The following is a 25,429-nucleotide window of genomic DNA, read 5'->3' as shown; positions in this document are numbered from 1 at the left end:
CTTGACAACATTTGGTAAAGTGAAATAGTTATTTTTAGGTATTTTAAAAATAGGAATCAAATACTATTTTAAAATTAAGTCTAGGGGAGAAAAATAATCCTCTCTACCCTTTTCAGGGGAGCACAATTTGTTTGCCCTCCAAAATGTCTCTTTGGCATGTGTATTATTGTAAGCAGATAAGGTAGGGGGTCCACTGAGGAAGAAAACCAGTCATGGGTTTCTTGACATAAGAGAAGCCATATTTGTGCTAAGCCATTTTGTGATCTAAGCCTGGTAACAATGCTTGCCCTTGAATAGGTCTCAGTAATTAATGATCTTAAGGCAACAAAAGAATGCAGAAACAAACAACTGTTATCAGGCAAGAAGACTAACAATAGCAAAGATAATATCAGTTGTAAGTACTCCCAGTTCTCTTTCAATGATAAAGATCAGCCTGAAGCACCCAACCACCAGATCACTGGAATCTAAGTGATAATATATTGTCCTTTTCTGACCCTCATGACTTCAGTCAACTAAAGCTTGGACTCTGTGGACCACCCAAGTCCCTTCATGGATATGCATGCACCCTTAGCTTAAAACGTCCCTAATTTGCTGTTCAGGGAGACACTGCTTTGGGAAAGATTCCCGGTGTTCTTTGTTGCAAGTAATAAATCCTTCCCTCTCCCAGTCTTTATCTTGGTTGTGTCTTTTGGCTCAGCACCCATCAAGAGGTGAACACAGTTTTCAAGTAACATTATTTCAAGCTTAAAAAATAAAGGCCAAAAAGGCCAAAACTTTCACCTTCCCCCTTAGCCGCCTAAAGTATTTAGATAGAGGCTTGGTATAAGAATAGAGTTACCACCACAGAGAACTAGAGTATGAACTAGATGTGAAGACAGGGAGGAACCTAGCAAAATCTGTTCATTAAAATTCCTCTCTGTGTCCCATTGTCTCTGCATGACTCAGCAAAAATTTGTTTACCAAACATTGTATTACCATTTCTATGTGAACTGCCTTCCTTCCCTTTGAAGTCCTAAACCCCCACCCCCGACATCTTCTTTTGTCTTTAGCTGAAGATGATATTTAAGGTGAAGGTATCAGCCATTTTGCTGAATTACTGAGTTTTTCTGGATCTCTTCCATGTATACATGCTATTAATTTTTTGTTTGATTTTGTCCTGTTAGTCTATCTTATGTCAATTTAATTCTTAGACCAGCCAAAAGAACCTGGAAGGGTAGAAGGAATTTTTCTCCCCAACACCTTCTAGGCTGTTGGCTGAGACACCTCTGTAATAAAAGATAAATTAATGAGAGAAAAACAAGCAGAAATTTAGTAACATGTATAACTCCTGTACAGATGAGAGATACCCAGGAATATTGAATAACTCTCTGATACGGCCCAAGCCATCACCTTAAATACCAACTCCAGCTAAAGACATAAAAAGATTTGGGAGGGGTGGCAGGGAGCCAATTATGGGAGGTATTCAGGCAAAGCACAGTAAAGAAGGTATTGTTGTTATGCAGATTTAAGTCCTATCTTCTCCATTGATAAGAGTTTCTAGAGAGTTAGTCATTCTCTTCTTCCTGGTACAGAGAGGGAGACACTCTTACAAATGATTTCCCTGGCAAATGTAAATGTCTCTTACAAAAGAGTAACTTCTGTGGGGTTTCAGAGTTTCTCTTTCGTAAAAATAACCAACTCAAGATAATCCTTATGCCATAGAGGAATGTTTTGGGATGGCAAATTCTGCTCCCCTTCATAAAAAATTATTCAATTGCCATATAGTTTTATACTATGGGTCTTAAGTAAGACATCTTAAGTGTCATCCACCCCCTTTGAAGCTCTTTTATTTTTATTTAGAATTGTATAAAATAACAGAGAGAAATTCCAGATGAATAGCACCCCCTTTTTTTTTTCTTTATAAATAGAGGAAGTATCGTATTGTAAAAGGTAATGTATTTCATGTTGTGTTGCCTGGTTGTTGAGAAATAATGTTTTTAGTATGCATACAAATTCCAGTAGTGATGTCTTTAATAATAAGCATTTTCATTATTATTTAAGAAATGTTTAATATCTCATTCTTTCCTTACGGCTTAATTGTAAGTCAGTAATATTCCTCAGATTTAACTCCATAAAACTCAAACTCTGAACCCTACATTACTCAATATGCCCCAACATAGTACACACTCTAACCCCTCCCAGACCTTTGCTAGTTTCCCCTTGCTTTACATACTTTGGAATTATATATCAAATATTACTTTTTTTTCTAAAACTATGCTTGTTTCTATTAGGTGGGATTAATGGCTCCACATTTCTCTTCTTTCAGCCCTGTCTCTAAGCATATTTTGCACAAAATACCACACCTTACTCTCCCAGGAGTCTGTTGTTGAAGGAAAATAAAAATGGAGTCAGTATTGCTAAGAGATCTCTCTAAAATGGAGCTGGGAGGCCACTGGGGAGGTGTGACTTATGCATGGGTCAGCTAGGTTGAATCTGATCTTTTGATCACTTACTGTCCTAATAAAGGCATCTATAACATCTGCCAGAAACTCAAGGTACTTACCCTAAGATAACTAGTAACAGCCATCCCTGAGGACAAATATTTCCTTTCTTGTATCAGAGTACAACCTCATGGCTTTTGCCATTATAATCCCCTTACTCTTTCTCTTCCTTGGAATATTCTTTAGGTTTTATCCAAATTTGTGTCTCCCAAATTACAATTCTTAAGACCATAAATATTTTTTTTTTCTTATTTGCAGGCTTATTCATTTCTGTTTGTTTGTTTGCTTGCTTATTTTTTGGTTGACACTGTGAATTTCCAAAGGGACAAGAGTGTTCCTAGCCAGTGTTATATCCTCAGCACCTAATATGGTGCCTGATGTGTATTACCATGTTATGATTAATAGAGTAACTATAGGTGATAACTGCTAACACAAAATAGCAACTACTCGTTAACAGTTATAGGTAATTTGTTATGTGTCCACTAAGTTCTTTACATTGATTGTTCATTTAACTATTTCAACAACTCTGTAAAGTTGATGCTATTATTATCTTCACTATGCTGTTGAAGAAATTAAGGCAAATAGAAGTAGAGCAACTTATGTATGGGTCAGGAAGTGGGAAATTTCCTCCTCTACCCTTCTTGAATTCTTCTGGCTGTGCTAATAATAAAATCGACACAAGACAGATTAACAGGAGAAAAAGAAACACATTTTCATTTGTGGGCACAGAGGTCTCATAGAAATATAACCTAAAAAGTGGACAAATTAGGTAAATTTTATACTTTTTAGACAAAGAAACAATACATTTGTGAGGACTTGATAGGACAAAGAAACTTGGGCATTGAGTGCTTAATTAGTGAAGAATCAAAACAGAATTTGGGCTTAAAATAGGAAATTAAACAAGCAAAAATGATTTGTTTATACAGGCATCTCAGCCCTGAATCCCCTGTCTCTGATGAAAAGGGTGTCATTCTACCTCCAGATGCAGAAAACACACCTTTCATGAGAGATTTATTTCTTGCTTTCAGAGTGACAGGAAGGAAGGTCAAAGTATCCCTCTTACATTGATCATTTCTTAAGTAACTTTAACTCAAAATAATCAACATGCCATTAAGGCATACTTTGGGGCCTCGACAGATTCACGTTTGGTGAATATGAATACAGCTCCAAAAGTAGCTAGACTGAATTTTGTCCTCTGTGTTTGGCCTTCCAGTTCTGTATAACTAAAGACAACTGTATCTCTTAAGTTTGAAGGGGCTCACAGGTGAGGCTCCTCAAGATTTTTGTAAGCTCATTTGGGGGGAAAATGCCATTTTGAGAAAAAAATATAGCCAATTTACTAAAAGTTTTCTTCCTAGGATGAAATTTAAACATTGTATCTGAGCATAATGTAGGCAGATTTGATCATAGCATGGTAATGACAGAACTGTTTTTTCCCGAGCTATATGCCATTTCATCTGCTGAGCTGGCTGCCCAATTGCTCTGCTTATAAAACAAACAAACAAACAGAAAACAAAAACACAGATGCTGCTTTGCTCTGAGTACCTATATCAGCAGCAAGGACTCACATCTTCCTACCACAGCTGATCCAGAATTTTGCAGTTTGGACCCTCAGCCTATTTGACTATATATCTACCAGCTCCAAATCAGATAAATACTTCAAACTTCTTTCATAAGTTTAGCAAGATTATGAAACCAAGCAGGACCCTGTGGGGCTCCTGGGCACAAAGGCGTTTCTGTGTCCCCCATTTCTTGTTTGTAGGAAATAGGCTTCATTCAGCCTCCATGACCTTCCCTGAGTTCTAAAGTGCAGGTTCAAACAGTTGCTAATCAGGGGAGGGAGGGGATGCAGAGACAAGGGAGTAGTTAAGAAACAATAGTGCAGTCTTGGGGCAGGGTCCTGGTTCTACCTCAAGGGATATATATTAAACAATATCTTTGAACTCTTCTGCAGAACTAAAACCCCCACCAAATGGAAGATGTTAATGACATAATAAAGCATTCTTCATTCCAGAGAGAAGGTCACAGTTTGATAACCTCCAGAACCACAGAAGCCTGTCATGAGACCACCTGACTCCAGATATCTCTGGATTGAAGAAATGCAGCCCCTGCACACACCCTAACCCTTATTAGCAACACCGCACCTTGACTGTAAGACTCCTCACAAGCACCAAGTGGGGACACACAGTTTTAAGGGCGTTAGCCCGCTGTGGCCCCCTTTGCCTAGCAAAGCAATAAAGCTATTCTTTTCTACTTCACCCGAAACTCTGTCTCCAAGATTCAATTAGGTGCCAGGGCACAGAGGCTGAGTTTTGACAACAATTGATTCCTGGATTTTTATCCCATTGGTACCAAAATTCATAAATTTTCAGATGTCTTTGGAGACAAGTGCCTTTGTCCTTTATTTTTAGTGTGACAGATGACACTTATAGAAAGAAATGAGTGTGACATCATTCCAGTGGACACTGCCTCACTTTCCTATCCACTTTGAGACTGAATCTCCTCCTAATGCTGAGTGGAGATGAGCTTGGAGACCACAGCAGATAGACTTTTCAGATCCTGTGAGGTAAAAAGAGGTTCTTAAGTTCAAGGTTTTAGTGCAAAAGAGGGAAAATTCCACAAAGAAGTATTAACTTTTAACAATCACAAATATGAAAAGATGTGGAAATATGGAAAAGTCTCTTAGGACTTTGTTTTTTACTATTTGAAATGAAATAATTGGATATTGCAACAATTAACTGCATACAATAGGAAGCTTATCAAATATGACAGTTTTATGATTTCTAAAATGATATGTGTTTCAAATTTAAGATCTTCTATTCTAGAAATGCACTGTGCTCCATCTAATTGCCAATCATTTAAAAATATCCCTTCAAAAAATATCTGCAAGATTTTTCAAATAGTCATTCAACCTAATTAACCAATAAGAACTTCTAAAAATTTACTGGACTTTCCACCAAAAAGAGAAGCACAACTAATGCAGTAGATAAAAATGAAGCTAAAAATACTTTAAAATAAATGATGATTTGAATAACAATAATTTTAAGAGAAAATTTAGTACATAAGATGAATGACAAATTGAAGGAAACAAACCCATTAAAATTCAGCAGTATTTGCTTAAAGGCACCTAATACCAATTTCATGAGTTTTATTTTGTTTTATAATTTTGATGATAACCACAGCCCAGTTCTGTCAGACCATACAATTTAATTCATTGTATGTCTTAAAGCCATATCATCTATTTTCTTGATTATCATTCTTTCTTTTTTTTTGGTTGATACATCTCTGTTGTCAAGGAGGAAAGAAATTTCCTCTGCCTTTCTAAGTTCTTTTGCCTGGTCTAAGAGTTAAATTGGAATGAGACAGATAAACAGGAGAAAATAAAACAAAAGTTTAATAAGATGTGTACATGGGAGAGACCCAGGAAAACTAAGTCATCAAAACAGCTGAAACCCTCATCTTAAATATCATCTTCATCTAAAGACCAAAGAAGATGTTGGGAGTAGGGGTTTAGGACTTCAAAGGAAATGAAGGCAAGTCACATGGAGATGGAAAGAAAATGTTTAGTAAACAAATATTTGCTGAGCCATGCAGAGGCAATGGGACACAGAGTGGACTCTGATCTCTAGGCTCTGCCAAGTTCCCCCAGCCATCACACCTGGCTCATATTCTTTGCATATGTCTCTATTGATAACTCTATTCCAAGAAAAATTACTTTATCTAAATTCTTTTAGGCAGCTGAGGAGGAGGTAACAAGAAAAACTTCCTGAATCTTCTGTTTCTTATAAATAATGAGCCTAGAGGACTTCCCTGGTGGCCCAGTAGCTAAGACTCCATGCTCCCAATGCAGGGGGCCCGGGTTCAATCCCTGGTCTGGGAACTAAATCTCACATGCCAAAACTAAGAGTTCACATGATGCAATTAAAAGATCCCACGAGCCACAACTAAAGGTCCTGTATGTGGCAACGAAGATCACGCATGCCGCAACTAAGACCCAGCACAGCCTAAATAAATAATATTTTTTTAAAAAATCAGCCTAAATTAATCCTCATGCCAAAGAGATACATTTTAGGATGGCACATTTTGCTCCCCTACACTGTCAATTACAAAATGTAGCCTCTGAGAGTCACAGTAAGATTTTCTTTCAACTCTTCTGAAAATCAACTATTAGTTGATCCATTGCAAAATGACTTCTTTCTGCTGAACTTTGCTAAAGGTGGGATTAAAAGGCACACCATACCCTTTAAGAGGGGAATGACAAAGAACAGAGCAAATGCAAATATCCATGTCCAGGGGAATAGTAAATAACATTAATGTGGCAAACTGGCATCAAGAAGCAGCAAGAGAGATTTAGCCAAAGGGAGCTATCAGATCTGAGACAAGAAATCAGAAGGTAAGTGAGCAACAGTCATAAGGAAGTTATAACAATAAGCAAACATGTAAATACAAACATCTGTAGGCACCAAGAAGATATTATCTCCATAAAAATTATCAGAGCCTGCTTTTAAAAATATACATTTTTTTAAGGGAGCAAGATTTAATCTCAGAAAAGTTGATTTCACCTTTCAGCTGGGAGCATTCATTTGGCCATAGATAGAAAATTTTGGGCCAGTGGATCAGCAGCAGCTGGTTACAAGATTCTTAAATAGATGTGCATATGTTGTAACCATTTGTATTTAACAGATTCACATCATTATCCCGGAGGGACATATCATGTTAAATCTGCCCTTTGTGACAATTAGTCTTGCTGATTATGAGTTCTAAAAGGGATTGTAAAACTTATCCAGTCCAATGTTCTGAATGTATTATGGTGAAAAAATAGCCCAAGCCAATTTAAATAGCTATCCCAGGTTTAAAATTTAGTCAAGAACAGTAGGCTAGAACTCAATTCTCTTGACACTTTCATTACATCACATTGCTTTCTCCACCACATATGCAATTTTTCCTAGCCTAAAAATGAACTGCCTTCACTGCTATCCTGAAAAAGTGTATAATAAAACCAGCTTTGGTGAAAATTAATAATTTGGCTATTTCTCCAACTTTGAATATTCCAAATATAATAGATACCTATAAGCTACTTCTTTCTTGACAGCTCAAATAATAACTGCATAAAATATTATTTCTATACCCTGCTGATATTGTAGACTTTTGCTTCAATCTTCTGGCACCATTGTATAGCTTCAAAAGGAACTATGTCCTCTGCTGTGCTGTGAAATCAAAATAACAATTTTTTAAATCTCCATTAATTTTGCTATGGAGCTGCAGAAATGTAAACGTTTATTAACATATTTCAATTGTTAGTAAATTGCTTTTGCTTATTTTGGAATAGAAAGTAATGAATATGCACTGAGGCTTTGGGGGTTCTTGCAGTTACAGACCACAGAAGATCTTAATTTTTGAAAGTCAACTCTGCTGTTTTAGGACATTCTAAAGTGGTCTGTAGAATCTAAAGCACAGCCTGGGTATGTTTTTTTCTGATGTATAAATTAAGGATAGTGTTTGAATTTTGTGTTACCAAACCAAACTTGGGTGTGGCTCACAGCTAAGCCAATTTACTGACACTGGGTTGTAATGAAAGAAAGTACAGCATTCATTTGCAGGGCACCAAGCAAAGAGTAAGGGTGGCTTATGCTCAAAAGACCTGAATTCCCCAGTGGTTTTCAGGGAAGAGTTTTTAAAGGCAATATTTGGGGTAGGGCTGCAGGATGCATGATTTTCTTCTGGTTGATTGGGGGTGAGGTAACAAGGTAGTGTTCCAGGAGTCTCAATCATCAACCTTCTGGTTCTGAACAGTCTAGGGTCTCAGCATGTAGTTACTGTCCTCCACTTGGGAGGCAAGGTGGAGAGCTTAGGACTAATGTTTCTTGACTGCTTTTCCTTTGTTTCTGCATTTCCTTACTTCCCTAATTAGTAATGGCTTGAATCTGCTCTTTGGAGCTCAGGGAAAGTCTAGGAGGCTAAAACCTTTTTCTACAAACAAAAAACAGGACACGGAAAGGCTTTTGTACCCAGGAGGGCCCCATAGGGTCCTGCTCAGTTTCAATCCCCCTTTTCCTTGATACTCCTCAATCTTGATGGGAACAGGTGTGGGACAAGAAAGGGAATAAAGTTTTGGATAGAGAGGTTTATCATAAACTCGGTAGAGGAAGACGTTTCAGGGAGATGCAGTTTCATAAGGAAACATTCAACATCAAGTTCAACCTGAACTTGCTTAGTTGACCTTACCTTTCTTCAAAATATGCTTTGTAAGCTGATAGGAAAAATCTATATTAGTATTAGAGGCAATTCCATAATGATTAAAAAATGTAGTGGAATTGTGGCTGGACCCTGGGAATGAATATCTATCCTAAGAATCCTGTTAAGAGGAAATATACATGTGGACAATTGTAAGAGGGGAACATACTAAAGAAGGCTGTCATGCTACAATTGATTTAAAGAATGATAGTGTAGGGGAGCAGAATTTGCTACCCCTAAATATTTCTCTTTGGAACATTAATTATTTTAAGCTAGTTATTTTCTAAGAAACAGCAGACATGGGAAAAACTCTGAAAACCAAGTGAGAGTTATCCTTTTGTAAGAAACATTTACATGTATAAGGGAAATGTCCATTTGTAAAAGTGTCTCCCTCTCTGTACTTGGAAAGGGAGGATGACCAAACCTCTAGAGATTTATCAGTGGAGAAAGCCATGACTTAAATCTGCATAACAACCTTACCCTTGTTTACTGTGTTTTTTCTCCTAACCTCTCCTGACTCTCCCCACCTTCAACATCTTCCTTTGATTTCAGCTGAGGAAAATATTTAAGGTGAGGGTTTCAGTCATTTTGATGAGTTACTCAGTTCTCCTGGGTCTCTCCAGTGTACACATGTTATTAAACTTCTGTTTGATTTTCTCCTGTTAATGTGTCTCATGTCAATTTAATTCTTAGACCAGTCAGAAGAGCCTAGAAGGATAAAGGAAAATTTCTTCCTCCCTGACAATACCAGTTCAAGAAAAGCCTAACTGATGTGCTCATACAAGTTTGAACGTTTAGGAAGATAATAATATATATAAAAGGGTGGTGATAGTATGAGGAAGGGAAGTGTCCCCAAGTAACCTGATTGGAAAATCCTTTATGGTATAGCTGTGATGCTTTCTACCATTTAAAGTCTCTCTTTTCCTTTTCCTTTATTTATTTATTTATTTTAAACTTGGTAAAAACAAACAATATGACATTTGTTCTGGAATGTTAATTGGAGCAATTTTTTCCCTCCCTTCACTGGATCTAAAGAATATACATACAATTTCTTTTTCATTTTTAAACCAATACACTATAAACCACATATTTAAATTGTACAAATTGATGAGGTTTGACATATAAATGCAACTGTGAAATCAGTATCACCATCAAGATAGTGGACCTTTCCACCCTTTCAAAGGTCCTTTGTGCCCCTTTGTAATGCATTTCTCTCTACATTTTGTCCACAGTCATGTTGATCTGTTTTGTTACTATAGATGTGTTTCTATTTTTTAGAAATTTATCTAGATGAAGTCATACAGTCTGTATTTTTTTTTTTTTTGGCTACCTTTTTCTCAGTAAAATGTAGATTTAGAGATTCATCCATGCTGTTTTGTGCATTAATTATTTGTTATTTTTGGCTGCTGAAAAATATTCTGTTGAATGTGTGTACCACAATATGTCCACACAGCTTTTGATGAACTTTAGAGTTTTTTTTTCCAATTTTTGGCTGTTACAAATAAAGCTGATGTGATCATTTGTATAGGAGCTTTGTATGAGCACTCAGTCATTTTAAAAAGCAACTTTTGTTTTCATGGATTCTTTCTGTTACTATTGAATATTTTGTATTTTATTGATTTCTGTCCTTCTCTTTATTATATCCTTTTCTCCTGCTTATTTTGGATGTGTTTTGCTCTTCTATTTCTGGTTTCTTAAGGCAGTGACTGAATTGATTTTAAATTTTTCTAATTGTCTAAAGTAGTTGTTTAATGCTATAACTGTCCCTTTAAGTACTTCTTTGGCTACATCTCATAATTTTGGTAGGCTAGGTTATGATTTTTCTTCTCTACCTTTAAACATTTACATGTAATATGGTTATTATATTTATGTTTAAATTCATTAGTTTTCTATTATTTTTCTGTTTTTCCTACTTGTGCATGCATCCTATTTGAGAAATCTTACCATATCTCAGAGCCAAAAGATGTTAAATAATAACAGATTTTTATCTTACACAAATACATAAAGAATCAATATTCTTCTATATTTATATGTAAAAATTAAATATATTAGATAGTTAAATATATAATCTATGAGTGGGACAGAAAACTTTCCAAACATAATATCAAAAGCAAAATCTATTAAAAATTTAATGAAAATTATTTCATTTTTATTATTTATTATTAAATTATTATTATAATAAATTATTTATTTATTATAATAATAAATTTATAAATTATAAATAAATTTATAACTATTATTATTAAATAATATTTTTATTATTTCAATAATAATAATCATTTAATAATGAAAGTCTGGAAGTAAAAAAAAATCGTAAGGCAAATGCTAGAATAAAAATTAAAATAAATGATAATAGTCTATAATTGTACTTTCTGAACTGTTTACAAACCAAAACAGAAACCTAAGGAAAACAGACGTAAAATACATCAATATGTCATCCATTATGGTAGGAAGAATTCAAGATGACTCCAAATGAGTAATCCCCTTCCCTTGGGTGATGGCTAAACCTGTGACAGCTTCTAATCTATAGCATTTGGCCAAGGTAATGGGGTGGTCACTCACTGATGAGGATCATTAAAGGCAAAGATGATGAGATAGTAATTCCCATGATTTTATCTTAGCTGACTGAAGACAGATTGCTCTGCTGACCTTGAAGGAAGGTGCCATGTTGTGAGAGTGTCTGTGAGAGGACAAAAGGGCAAGGAACTGGTAGCAGCCTTTTGGAGCTAAGAGCAGTCTTAGTTGTTAGCTAGAAAGAAAATGGACTTCTATCCTACAGCTTCATGGAACTGAATTTTGCCAACAACTGCATGAGCTTGGAAGAGAAACCCAAACTTCAGAAAGAAATGCAGCCCAGGGGGCTTCCCTGGTGACACAGTGGTTAAGAATCTGCCTACCAATGCAGGGGACACGGGTTCAACCTCTGGTCTGGGAAGATCCCACATGCCACGGAACAACTAAGCCTGTGCACCGTAACTACCGCACCTGCACTCTAGAGCCCGTGAGCCACAACTGCTGAGCCCATGTGCCACAACTGCTGAAGCCCACGTGCCTAGAGCCCATGCTCCACAACAAGAGAAGCCCAGCAATGAGAAGCCCACGCACCGCAAAGAAAAGTAGCCCCCACTCACTGCAACTAGATAAAGCCTGCGCACAGCAACGAAGACCCAACACAGCCAAAAATAAATAAATTAAGTAAATAAATTTATTTAAAAAAAGAGAAAGAAATGAAGCCCATATGACAACTTGATTTCAGCCTGGTGAGACCATGAGAAGAGGATCCAACTAACCCATGCCAGGATTCTTGACCCACAGAAACTATGGTATAATAAATAAATGTTGTTTTAAGAGGTTAATTTCATGGTAATTTTATATGCTGCAGTAGAAAACTAATGCATCTAGCGCAGAATAAACATCACCAAAATATTCAAACCCATCAAGAAAATATAATTTAAATAATCAAAGGATTCCTTTGTTCATCTAAAACATAAAATTATAGCATGTATAAAGCGTTAATACATGTATTTATACATCTGCATTTATATATCTATTATTATTTCTAAAGCTGATTTTAAAATTTTTACATTTAATCTATTTCTACAGGTACATCTACTTCAATTTTTACAAATTTTTGTAATCTGTATGTCTATATCCATAGCATCACTTTATTTTGACATGAATGTAGAGCATCAAGTACTTTCATACTCTACTGATGAATTCTATATTTGATAAATATTTACATAATTTCTGACAATGCTAAAGACAGCTAATATTTAGTACTGATCACAATGTTAGCTAGCAAATACAGAAAATACAAGGAAAATGAGTTCAATTATAAATAACACATGACAAAAATCCCAGTTTTCTATTTGTATATAATATGTATTTACATATACATTACATACTTATATATTATGTATGCATATTCATTACTATTTTCTCCAAAATGCATACACATATACACAGAAAATATATATAGGAGTTTATTTGACATTTCATTGACAGAGTTATTCCTGGACTATGGGTATCTGCATGATTTTATAAGCAATAATTTCTTTTATTTTTATTTTATGTTATTCAATAACATATGAAAATTAAACTTTTAGTTTTTGTTATTTATACATAATCAGATGATATTTTATTACCTTATTTTGGTTTTATGATTGTTATTTTAGTACCACAAAAGTGTTTTATTTTGTGGTCATTTATGTACAAATTTTATCTCTTCTCTGTTGATAAGCTCCCTGAGGTGATAAGATGTATAACCATTTTGGTCGGATGTTCAGTCAATATGTGTAGAAAGAATAAATGAATTCTTAAGAAGTGCAATAGTGTGGCCCTTTACACTCATTAATATTTTTTCAAATAGCAGTGTCTTTGAAAAAAATTATTATTTTGAATAACTAGTTAGATTTCCTTTCTGTGGTTTGATAATGTAGAAACTACAAAACACCAGGGATCAGTTCAGCAACATTTTTTTTCTTTTTGCCATGCAAAGTACCATTACCACTCAAAGGCAATAATTAAACTCAACTGAACCCATGGGAGGCATTAGGTGGACAGAGCTGCAACCTGCTGTGAGTCTAAGAATCTTGATTTAAGAGGTATTATTAAGAAGGAAGAAGGAATGTCCTAGATCTAAATGTAAAATCAGTTGAAATCACTCCACATACTGTTCATCCCTTCCCAAGTAAACTTTCTATATTGTTGCATAGTTTCTTTTTAGTCTTCAAAAATCCTTTATAGCATAATATCAATTCTAACCATAAAATTTTCCATTATCTCCAAGCATGCTGAGACTGCCCCTCTCACTTCTAATTTAGCCATTCTTCCTCTGTACATTATCAACAGGATGAGGGAAAGGTTTCTTGGTGGTTGCTATTGACAAAAATTTTAATAGAAATCCAATAATAGAGATTTAGGAGGAATAGAAAGAGCATATCTAGAATACTCCTACTAAAAATAGTTAACAGCTACTGGGTAGTTACAAGCACTGCTCTAAATACTTTACATGTGTTAACATTTTCCCAGGTAGAAAACATCTTTGTCACAATTGTGGACACCACAATAACTCTAAATTGCCCTTGTTGTCCTTTTGTATGATTCCTTATTTCACTTTCAGTAAGCCTGAGAAATGAATGACATTTATGAAAACCTGTTTGTTTTTCTTGCAAAAGCATTAATTGTAAAGGCTAAATGACTTCAGCTAAATCTGTAGAAGAACGAAGAGGCCAGAATATGCCAGCCTTTATAGGTTAGGTTAAAGATTTGAGATTTTGTTATATGTATAGTTGAGGGCCATTGGAAGATTTTAAGCAGGAGAGTCATGTGTTCAGATCTGTACTTTAAATAAAAACAAAAACAATCACTCTGTCTTTTTTGTAAATAACTTTAAAGAACAGGCAATAAAGGAGATAAGAAGGTCCAACCTGTTGAAGAATAGTAACGTAGATGATAGCATTGGGGACAGGAAAAAGTGGGTGAAGTTGAGATATATTTGGAGGACAACTTGAGAAGAACTGGTGATTAATTAGATGTGGTAAGTGAGAGAGAAAATATATTGAGAAAGACTCTACATTTGTTTGTATCAACATAATCAAAGTGATTTCTAAAATTTTTACTTTGTCTTGGTTATCTGACCCATGTCATTGTCAAACAGAGAAAACTCGGCATTTTAATTAGATCAAGAAGTATTTGCTTCAATGAATCAACAGACAAAGAATTAATCTCCAAAATATATAAACAGCTCATGCAGCTCAATATTTTAAAAAAACAAACACCCAGTCAAAAACTGGGCAGAAGACCTCAATAGACATTTCTCCAAAGAATACATACAGATGGGGAAGAAGCACATGAAAAGCTCCTCAACATCAGTAATTATTAGAGAAATGCAAATCAAAACTACAGTGAAGTATCACCTCACACCAGTTAGAATGGGCATCATCAGAAAGTCAGCAAACAACAAATGCTGGAGAGGGTGTGGAGAAAAGGGAACCCTCTTGCACTGTTGGTGGGAATGTAAATTGATACAGCCACTATGGAGAACAGTATGGAGGTTCCTTAAAAAACTAAAAATAGAGCTACCATATGACCCAGCAATCCCACTACTGGCCATATACCCAGAGAAAACCATAATTCAAAAAGACACATGCACCCCAATGTTCATTGCAGCACTATTTACAATAGCCAGGTCATGGAAGCAACCTAAATGCCCATCAACAGATGACTGGATAAAGAAGATGTGGTACATATGTACAATGGAATATTACTCAGCCATAAGAAGGAATGAAATTGGGTCATTTGTAGAGACGTGGATGGACCTAGAGACTGTCATACAGAGTGAAGTAAGTCAGAAAGAATAAAAATATCATATATTAACGCATATATGTGGAACCTAGAAAAATGGTACAGATGAACCGGTTTGCAGGGCAGAAATAGAGACACAGATGTAGAGAACAAGCGTATGGACACCAAGAGGGGAGAGTGGTGGGGGGCGGGTGGTGGTGTGATGAACTGGGAGATTGGGATTGACATGTATACACTAATATGTATAAAATGGATGACAAATAAGAACCTGCTGTATAAAAAAATAAAATAAAATTTTAAAAAATATTTGCTTCATAGTCCTCCAGAAATGATTCCATTTGTCAAAGGTATAAAATCGAATAAAATATAATTTATTAGCTGTGATATAGATATGACCACTGAAAATTGGTTAATAGTAAATATGATTCTCCAATCATCTAACTACTTAGAATTCAACTCATTGCTTAAAAGACCTATAGGCTCAAGATGGGACAAAATTAGACATAACGCTATAGGGGAGAAAAATAACAGAGGCAGCAACTTACAGATTTACCAGCTTCTCATAGTCTTTATTCAAAAAGCAAGAACTCAGGTTATAGAAACTCAGATTGTTTTTAGTAGCTTTGAAAACTGTTATGGGCTGGAAGAAGAATTTGGTTGATTGTGGAACTTTGAGACTTGTAGAAAGCAACTCTTAGCAAATTGGAGATATACATTTGAGATGTAATTTATATAATGGAAGAGTCTTGTAGTCATATTCAGTCCTTTGGATATTATCTTTGGAACAATAAGAATTAAATGAAGAACACTAGGCAAATATGTTAAGGCAATATGCAAGACATATGTATTTTAAAGTATTATTATTTCTGCAGAGTAGATTGTAGATATTTAAAAAATACTATAGAATTAAAGTTTTTAAAAGATTGTAGCAACCCAAGCATACAAGATGAATCCTTTATATAATGTAGTATCTGTAAGATTTAAGATTCAGATAGCTTCTAGAGATTTAAAAGATGTTTTTAATAGGTATCATAGTATTTACATTTGACAGGATAACTGAATAAAAGCAATGAATAATGAGCATTAACCATTCTTTTTCTGTGATTCAGTGTGTGCTTTACTATAAAATTTCAAACATCACAATAATGTTTTCCCATATATAGACATCTTATTCATAATATGGAGCTTAGCAAACTGAAATTTTTAAAAAGTGAATAGTTTGCTGAAGTTCAGAAAGATCTAAGTGATAAAGCTATATTTTAGACCCTTTGATATGATTTTAAATGAATCAAGGGTAAAACCTAGGTTTTTTACTTAAGAAACTGGATGTATTACCAAAAACAAACAAAAAAAATCAAACAAACAAAAAACTGAATATCTAAAACTGCAATTTAGTACCAGGTCTAAGCCCAAATGACCCCATGATTTTATATTCCATGAGTTTCCATATGAAATAACTCTTAAAACTCTCTTTAAAGTCCCATCTAAAGCTGGTAACAAGTTTCCTTATTCTCAAAATGTCTGAATTGCTTTTTATTTCCTTCATAGTTTGGGTAGAAATTTTTAGTATTGCTTTATTATTTACTTATTTATTTATTTAATTTTTTTGTACTTTCTTTGTCTAGTTTTTGTATCAGGGTGATGCTGGCCTCATAGAATGAGTTTGAGAGTGTTCTTTCCTCTGCAATTTTTTTGGAAGAGTTTGAGAAGGACGGGTGTTAGCTCTTTTCTAAATGTTTGATAGAATTCACCTGTGAAGCCATCTGGTCCTGGACTTTTGTTTGTTGGAAGATTTTTAATCACAGTTTCAAAGTCATTACTTGTAATTGGTCTGTTCATATTTTCTGTTTCTTCCTGGTTCAGTCTTGGAAGGTTATACCTTTCTAAGAATTTGTCCATTTCATCCAGGTTGTCCATTTTATTGGCATAGAGTTGCTTGTAGTAGTCTCTTAGGATGCTTTGTATTTCTGTGGTGTCTGTTGTAACTTCTCCTTTTTCATTTCTAATTTTATTGATTTGAGTCCTCTCCCTCTTTTTCTTGATAAGTCTGGCTAATGGTTTATCAATTTTGTTTATCTTTTCAAAGAAGCAGCTTTTAGTTTTATTGATCATTGCTATTGTTTTCTTTGTTTCTATTTCATTTATTTCTGCTCTGATCTTTATGATTTCTTTCCTTCTGCTAACTTTGGGTATTGTTTGTTCTTCTTTCTCTAGTTCCTTTAGGTAGAAGGTTAGATTGTTTATTTGAGATTTTTCTTGTTTCTTGAGGTAGCCTTGTATAGCTATAAACTTCCCTCTTAAAACTGCTTTTGCTGAATCCCACAGGTTTTGGATTGTCGTGTTTTCATTGTCATTTGTCTCTAGGTATTTTTTGATTTCCTGTTTGATTTCTTCAGTGATCTCTTGGTTATTTAGTAATGTATTGTTTAGCCTCCATGTGTGTCTGTTTTTTACATTTTTTTCCCTGTAATTGATTTCTAATCTCATAGTGTTGTGGTCAGAAAAGATGCTTGATATGATTTCAATTTTCTTAAATTTACTGAGGCTTGATTTGTGACCCAAGATGTGATCTATCCTGGAGAATGTTCCATGTGCACTTGATGTAATCTGCTGCTTTTGGATGGAATGTCCTATAAATATCAATTAAATCTATCTGGTCTGTTGTGTCATTTAAAGCTTCTGTTTCCTCATTAATTTTCTGTTTGGATGATCTGTCCATTGGTGTAAGTGAGGTGTTAAAGTCCCCCACTATTATTTTGTTACTGTCGACTTCCTCTTTTATAGCTGTTAGCTGTTGCCTTATGTATTGATGTGCTCCTATGTTGGGTGCATATATATTTATAATTGTTATATCTTTTCTTGGGTTGATCCCTTGATCATTATGTAGTGTCCTTCCTTGTCTCTTGTAACATTCTTTATTTTAAAGTCTTTTTTATCTGATATGAGTGTTGCAACTCCAGCTTTCTTTTGATTTCCATTTGCATGAAATATCTTTTTCCATCCCCTAACTTTCAGTCTGTATGTGTCCCTAGGTCTGAAGTGGGTCTCTTGTAGACAGCATATATATGGTTCTTGTTTTTGTATCCATTCAGCAAGCCTGTGTCTTTTGGTTGGAGCATTTAATCCATTCACGTTTAAGGTAATTATCAATATGTATTTTCCTATGACCATTTTCTTAATTGTTTTGGGTTTGTTTTTGTAGGTCCTTTTCTTCTCTTGTGTTTCCCATTTAGAGAAGTTCCTTTAGCATTTCTTGTAGAGCTGGTTTGGTGGTGCTGAATTCTCTTAGCTTTTGCTTGTCCATAAAGCTTTTGGTTTCTTCATCGAATCTGAATGACACCCTTGCCGGGTAGAGTAATCTTGGTTGTACTTTCTTCCCTTTCATCACTTTAAGTATATCACGCCACTCCCTTCTGGCTTGTAGAGTTTCTGCTGAGAAATCAGCTGTTAATCTTATGGGAGTTCACTTGTATGTTATTTGTCATTTTTCCCTTGCTGCTTTCAATAATTTTTCTTTGTCTTTAATTTTTGCCAATTTGATTACTATGTGTCTCGGCATGTTTCTCCTTGGCTTTATCCTGCCTGGGACTCTCTGCACTTCCTGGACTTGGGTGGCTATTGCCTTTCCAATGTTAGGGAAGTTTTTGACTATAATCTCTTCAAATATTTTCTCAGGTCCTTTCTCTCTCTCTTCTCCTTCTGGGACCCTTATAATGCGAATGTTGTTGCATTTAATGTTGTCCCAGAGGTATCTTAGGCTGTCTTCATTTCTTTTCATTCTTTTTTGTTTATTCTGTTCCACAGCAGTGAATTCCACCATTCTGTCTTCCAGGTCACTTATCTGTCCTTCTGCCTCAGTTATTCTGCTATTGATTCCTTCTAGTGTAGTTTTCATTTCAGTTATTGTGTTGTTCATCTCTGTTTGTTTGTTCTTTAATTCTTCTGGGTCTTTGTTAAACATTTCTTGCATCTTCTCCATCTTTGCCTCCATTCTTTTTCCGAGGTCCTGGATCATCTTCACTATTATTATTCTGAATTCTTTTTCTGGAAGGTTGCCTATCTCCACTTCATTTAGTTGTTTTTCTGGGGTTTTATCTTGTTCCTTCATCTGGTACATAGCCCTCTGCCTTTTCATCTTGTCTATCTTTCTGTGAATGTGGTTTTTGTTCCACAGGCTGCAGGATGGTAGTTCTTCTTGCTTCTGCTGTCTGCCTTCTGTTGGATGAGGCTACCTAAGAGGCTTGTGCAGGTTTCCTCACTTTATTTTTTTAAATTGAATAACTTCCAAGTTTTAATATGTAAAGTCTCTTAGATCCAATCTATTCTTTTAGGGGTTGCTGAGTGTTTCCCCCAGGCTAGATTGTACATCTTTTATGTATGTAGGCCATACAGTTTCTTTTGAAACTATTAGAATCTACTCTTGACTACTCCAGAACAATTATAGACATTATGTAAATGAACGGGCATGGCATGCCTTCCAATAAAACTTTATTTACAAATTCAGGAGGCCAATTTATGAGATCATAGTTTACCGACCCCTGATGATACATATTGTATATAAATATATAAGCAGTCCTACCTGAATCAGATAATTTTATAATGTGAAAATAATTTTATTTAAAATCAAATAAGCTGAGCTTCCCTGGTGGCACAGAGTTTAAGAATCCACCTGCCAATGCAGGGGACACATGTTCAAGCCTTGGACCAGGATGATCCCACATGCCACAGAGCAACTAAACCTGTGTGCCACAACTACTGAGCCTGCACTCTAGAGCCTGCAAGCCACAAGTACTGAGCCCGTGTGCCACAACTGCTGAAGCCCACACACCTAGAGCCCATGCTCCGCAACAAGAGAAAAAGCCACCTCAATGAGAAGCCTGCACACTGCAACAAAGACCCAATGCAGCCAAAAATAAATAAAAATAATAAATTTATTTAAAAAATAAGGTATGCTTTTAAAAATAATGTATGTGGCAAGTATTTCTTAAAAATGATGTATGTGATCTGTTTTCTTCAGACTAAACATCACCTAATCAGAGTATATATTTTATTAAGAATAATCAAAGAAAATGTTGTTAAGAGAAATTATTTAAAACTTGCAAATAATGCAAAAGAGAATACAGCAAGTACTTCTGCTGTCATACTGAGCATAGATGGATTTTCTGTCTAAGCATTACTTAAAATATCTACCTAATTATCTACAGGAATATAATTGTGTTTCACTTTAATGTTTGCTATTAATTGAAGACCCTCATTCTGTGTGTTGGTATAGTAACTTGTATGTCTTGTCCTGTAGAGATACAATTCTTGTCAGGCAGAAAAAATAGTTTTATAGGTAATGGTTGTATTAGCTGGTAGGACATTAACCAGATTTTTCTTCAACTCGAAATGCCTTTCCTGATGAAATCTATAACCCCTGCCCCATCTAACACCTAAGTTTACTATCTTATTGGTTCTCTTTTTAATGAGGTAATAAGTGATTTAGAAGTGTTTATTTTGTATTTGTATGAAGTGTTATTTTGAGCATTTTACCATTTAAAATGCTGTTAAATACTTTAACAGTAGTTCATGCTTAAAGTTTTTGATATATTTTTGAGTAAAATTATGTAATATTTTGATTCTTCAAACCCTTTAACCAGTGCTTATTTACCTTTCTTTGTTAGAAACCCTTGAGTCAGTGTATGGAGAATAAGAGCTCTATCTCTAGAACATATAGTTACAATTATCCTAAAAGTTCATTCACATTATACTTCCTGAATCTCATTTAAAAATTCCTGAATTTATGAATGATGAGCTGGGCTTTAGTCAATATAAACAACAGATGAGGGACTTGTTTAATTTCCTAAAGTATGCCCTTTTAGCTTTATTTTTCACTTGGTGTTCAAAGGACCTTTGGAAACAAATACACCTCCCATATCTATCACCTTTATGTGCTCTCTCCTCTCCTCTGAAGAAATTCATATTCTGTTTAACTTATTCACCTAAGGTAGAAATAACTGCTACAGTGTTTCCTTTCTTCATTGCAATGTAACACTAAGCAAAGGCTGGCTTCAGAGTATAAAGATTTATTTGTAGAATTGTAGGCATTAGTTAGTCAAATATAAATTGGGACAGGTACATTTCATAGATATGTAATCTTTGGTCTATATATCCAGTTGGATTTGAGCTGATCAATGAGGAATAGAATCTATAAGCTGGCTTTAGAGCTTTATCAAGAGATCAGCTAGGTTCTTTCCAGTTTGTGCATTATTTCACTACACAATATTAACTTTTGGGAATTTCCTCTCTTTTCTTGGAGTACGTATGTATGCCAGAAGTTTGAAGCTCTTTGTTTGATTTTTCATGCACATAAAATTCACTTACACTTAACATTTTACTTTTTAATCATTAAGTTATTTTGCTCCCATTTTAGATTTGTCTGACTTGTCTCTCCAGTTAAGTGCTACATTACATTGCATGTTGGAATTATGTTTACTCTGTTCTTTCTTGTTATCTTGGGAAATCCATGACTGTATAACATACACCTAGAAATACTAATGAAATAAAAGATTGACGATAATAATTTTAGAAGATTGTTTTGGTGTAGTGAGAGGGGAAAATGATAATGTAGGGGGGAAAAGTGTTAGTTTTTTTTTTCCATTCAAAATTATTCTCTTCCCAAAATGTAACTGTTTTATTCAAAGTGATACTTTCCCCCCAAATACATTCTACAATCTCTATTGTAGAAGATATATATTCCCAAATATTTACTTACTTTCTTGGGAATATATCAGAAACTTCCACATATCAGAAAAGTCAATGAATCTTACAAGCTTTCCTCTTACCTAAATTTCTCATTATTAGTATTGTATCAGAGATGGCACTGTCTGAATAACACATTAAGATTAATATTTTTGGTACTGATGCTATTTTTAAATTATTTTAAGTGTGCTCATTGGGAGCAGGAAGGTTTTGTTAAGAAGCATAAGGCACACTCATTCTATATTTAATACAGAATGTATTTCTTTAGTTGACGCACCCCAGATTGACAATAAACTTCCTGCCTTTGAACTTCATTGCAGAAATAGAATGTTTCCTTTGTTATTAATAGATAGGCCATGAAATTTTACTTTTGTTTCAACAGGAGGTTTCTTCTTTCATTTCTTCTTATCTAAAGACTAAATTGCCTTATTTATGTCTTAGATTGTTTGGGATACTATAACAAAATAGCATAGACTGGGTAGCTTATAAACAGCAGAAATTTATTCCTCACATTTCAGGAAGCTGGAAGTTCAAGATGAGGGTGCCAGCATGATTGGCTGAGAGCTCTCTTTCAGGTCTCAGACTTGTCATATTGTCACATGGCAAAAAGAGTGAGTAGCTCTCTGGATCCTCTTCTATAAGGTCACTAATGCCATTCATGAGGGCCCCACCATCATGACCTAATCATCTCCCCAAAGCCTCACATCCTAATGTTATCACCCTGGGCATTACATTTTCATCACAGAAATTAGGGAGTGGGGTACACATTCAGACCGTAGTGCTTTAGGTGAGACTTTATCTCATTTCTTTAAGTCTTTTTGAGGTGTAAAGTCTACACCTAAATTCATAATTATAATAGCTACACCAACCATCACCTGTTTAAGAAAATCTCTGTTATATAATTCCAAAAAATGAACATCCTGTGTTTGAGCAAGTCAGATCAAGAAAAGTCTTAGTGTTTCTGCAAATTTTTCTTCCTATCCCGTCATTATGACCAAGGATTATTGTGCAACCAGAGTGGAAAAAGAATCACCATTTAAAATGCACATTTCTCTACCAGGAGTGAAACAGTCCCTCCAACCAACCCTCTAAATTGTTGTATTTGTTGGCTTTGACTGGATTTATTATGCAAAATCCTTTATTAGTGGTTCTTTTTTGCAGTACGTGGGCCTCTCACTGTTGTGGCCTCTCCCGTTGCGGAGCACAGGCTCCAGACGCGCAGGCTCAGCAGCCATGGCTCACGGGCCTAGCCGCTCCATGACATGTGGGATCTTCCCGGACCGGGGCACGAACCTGTGTCCCCTGCATCGGCAGGTGGACTCTCAACCACTGCGCCACTGGGGAAGCCCTATTAGTGGTTCTTTTTCAGGAATGAAAATTAAGTTTTGACTTCTAGTGTCATCCTTTCATTAGTCCAGTCTGCACCCTAACTGGCAAAAATGTCTCAGAGTTTATGACATAGAGTTAACACTATTTCTCAGTTTCTACAGATTTCCTTTAATGTTTTCTGTTCATTCTTTTGATTTGGTAAGTCAAGTGTGGACAGCTTATTATACCACCATTCTGCTTTCCAGGAGTTTCATTATTTAAATACATTTAAATGTTAATAAAATACTAACAGAGAGCAAAATGATAAAGGTATGGGAACAAGAGGAGACAGTTGACAGAGTAAAGAATTGAGATGGTGTAGGAGCTACCTATCAAGGATGAAAGAAGTAAAGGATCAGTGGGGATGTAGGTCAGTTTAATGTTTTGGTTACAGGATGTTGAGATAGTGAATAGCTTATGGCCCTACTTTTTCACTGAGTCAAGAAGAAGCAAGGTTATTTGCTCAGAGAGAATAGGAAAAAACTACATGTTACCTTAATTTTGAACATCACCTTTTTTACATTTTTTATTGGTTGCTCATTCATTTGCTTTTTTGAATTGTAATATCTACCATTGATTTCATTTATGCTTTTTAAATTGTGGGCAAGCTGAGGAACTTCAGTGGTGTTTTGCTGTTGTTGTCATTTGCTTGTTTTCTTACATAGTATCTATTTCCCCTTCCTATAGCAACCCTAATTAACTTTGCAGGCATTGACTCTAATCTATTGTATACAGCATTTTTTATTCTATTAACTAGGTGTCCTGGGAGACCCAAGCTAGACTTATCAGATCATTTCTTCAGGACTCTGTATCCAGATTGGAGAAATACAAGCATGAGAAAAAATGGCTACAGCACATTTGCTGGTGCCCATGTACATAATTTCCTTAAACCCGATCTCTGTTCAATATCTTTACTTTGGATTAAGTCAACAAGTATAATTATTACATGTCTACATTTATATTTCTCTTTCTTGTTTATAGTTAACATGTATATCTATACAACTAATACAGAGATATTTTCTATGTTTCTGCAATTTTATATCACGTAATCATTTATATTATAACCCCATTTCCCTGGCTCATTACAAAAATTAAAATTCAGGAAAGAACAAGTCTCAGGGAAAATGTGTCAGAGATGCCTGTTGCGCTGACTTGGTGATAAAATACTGTGTTTTACATTATTGAAAGGGCTTTGTCAAAACATCTTCCACATTACAGCAGCCCTGTCAAAACAATTACGACATAATGCTCTACTTTCTTCGTTTAGGTGGATTCAAAAAATGGATGATCTGACAGTCCTTTTAACCAGGATACAACATTGATTCTCAGTACACTATAGTCATTATTTTTCACAGATGCGTGTTTAACTACTAAAATGAGTATGACCAGGTAAATTTGTTTCAAAATATTCTTAAAAATCCGTGGTCTTTGGTTGCTTTATAAATTAAGAAATATGTGTCATTTCCTCCTGTTATAGTAATAATTGCCTTAGTCAGATTTGTCTCATTTATTGCTCTGTGAAAGAAATATAAAGAAACACAAGTATAGAATCTGCCTTTCATGTATTCCTTTCCACTTAAAAAGTAAATTTAAAACAAAGTTTGAAGATAAGGAGCACACACTCATTTCACTTATCCTGACATAATCATGTGAAACATTTCACCAAATGAAATTCCAAAGTGTCACCTTTAATTAATGAAGTAGAATATTATTTTAACTCAATTATATGCATCTTTTAGAAGGTATAGATTCAAAGACATGCTAGTAAAATGTTCAACTGCTAACCAAATATTTTTTTCTAGTGCACAATTACCATTTTACACCCTCAGATGCCTCATTTTGATTCCACTGTACTAGAGAAAGATACAAGACATTATTCAACTAATATTGACCAAGGACTAGCAACAGAAGAAAGGTATAAAACTTCATTTCTCAAGGATAATATTAGGCCATCAGAATTTTATCTAAGATGAATAGAAACTATGCATTTAAAATCTCTACCTTAATGGATGACATATATAACAGCTAACATTTATTGTGTAGTACATGAGCTATACACTATTCTATGTGTTTTACATAGGTTTACTTTATTTAATCTTATCATAACCCTTTATGATAGTGAGTAAAATTATTATTCACCTTCTAACAGATCAGGGACTGAGACATAGAAGTTAAGTAGCATTCCTAAGGTCACACAGCTATGAAATTGAAGAAGGGGAATTTCAAACTTCAGTACAGATTGTCTGGCTCTAGCCACTATGATAAACTGTCAGCCAGTGCTCAGCACACTATTAGATATA

At 35.0% G+C, this 25,429-nt stretch overlaps 1 long non-coding RNA gene across 12 annotated transcripts in view; it reads left to right on the top strand.

The window, feature by feature from the left end:
- The window catches only part of LOC149750695 (uncharacterized), an 81,666-nt gene that overhangs the window by 11,479 nt on the left and 44,758 nt on the right, over positions 1-25,429 (top strand). For 9 of the 12 annotated variants that reach the window (XR_016394633.1, XR_016394640.1, XR_016394642.1 and 6 more), the window contains one exon: positions 4,495-24,518. This is a non-coding gene — a long non-coding RNA (uncharacterized LOC149750695). Of the gene's footprint in view, positions 1-4,494; positions 25,045-25,429 lie in introns of all 12 variants that reach the window. The other 3 variants (XR_016394631.1, XR_016394630.1, XR_016394627.1) reach the window with 3 other exon arrangements.

This window comes from Delphinapterus leucas, chromosome 1 (genome assembly GCF_059928025.1).
Source record: "Delphinapterus leucas isolate spDelLeu-1000000601 "Yukka" chromosome 1, BTC_Dleu_Yukka2, whole genome shotgun sequence".
Classification (NCBI taxonomy): domain Eukaryota; kingdom Metazoa; phylum Chordata; class Mammalia; order Artiodactyla; family Monodontidae; genus Delphinapterus; species Delphinapterus leucas.
The sequence above is the reverse complement of the archived record's forward strand: the minus strand, read 5'-3'. Positions and strand labels throughout refer to the sequence as shown.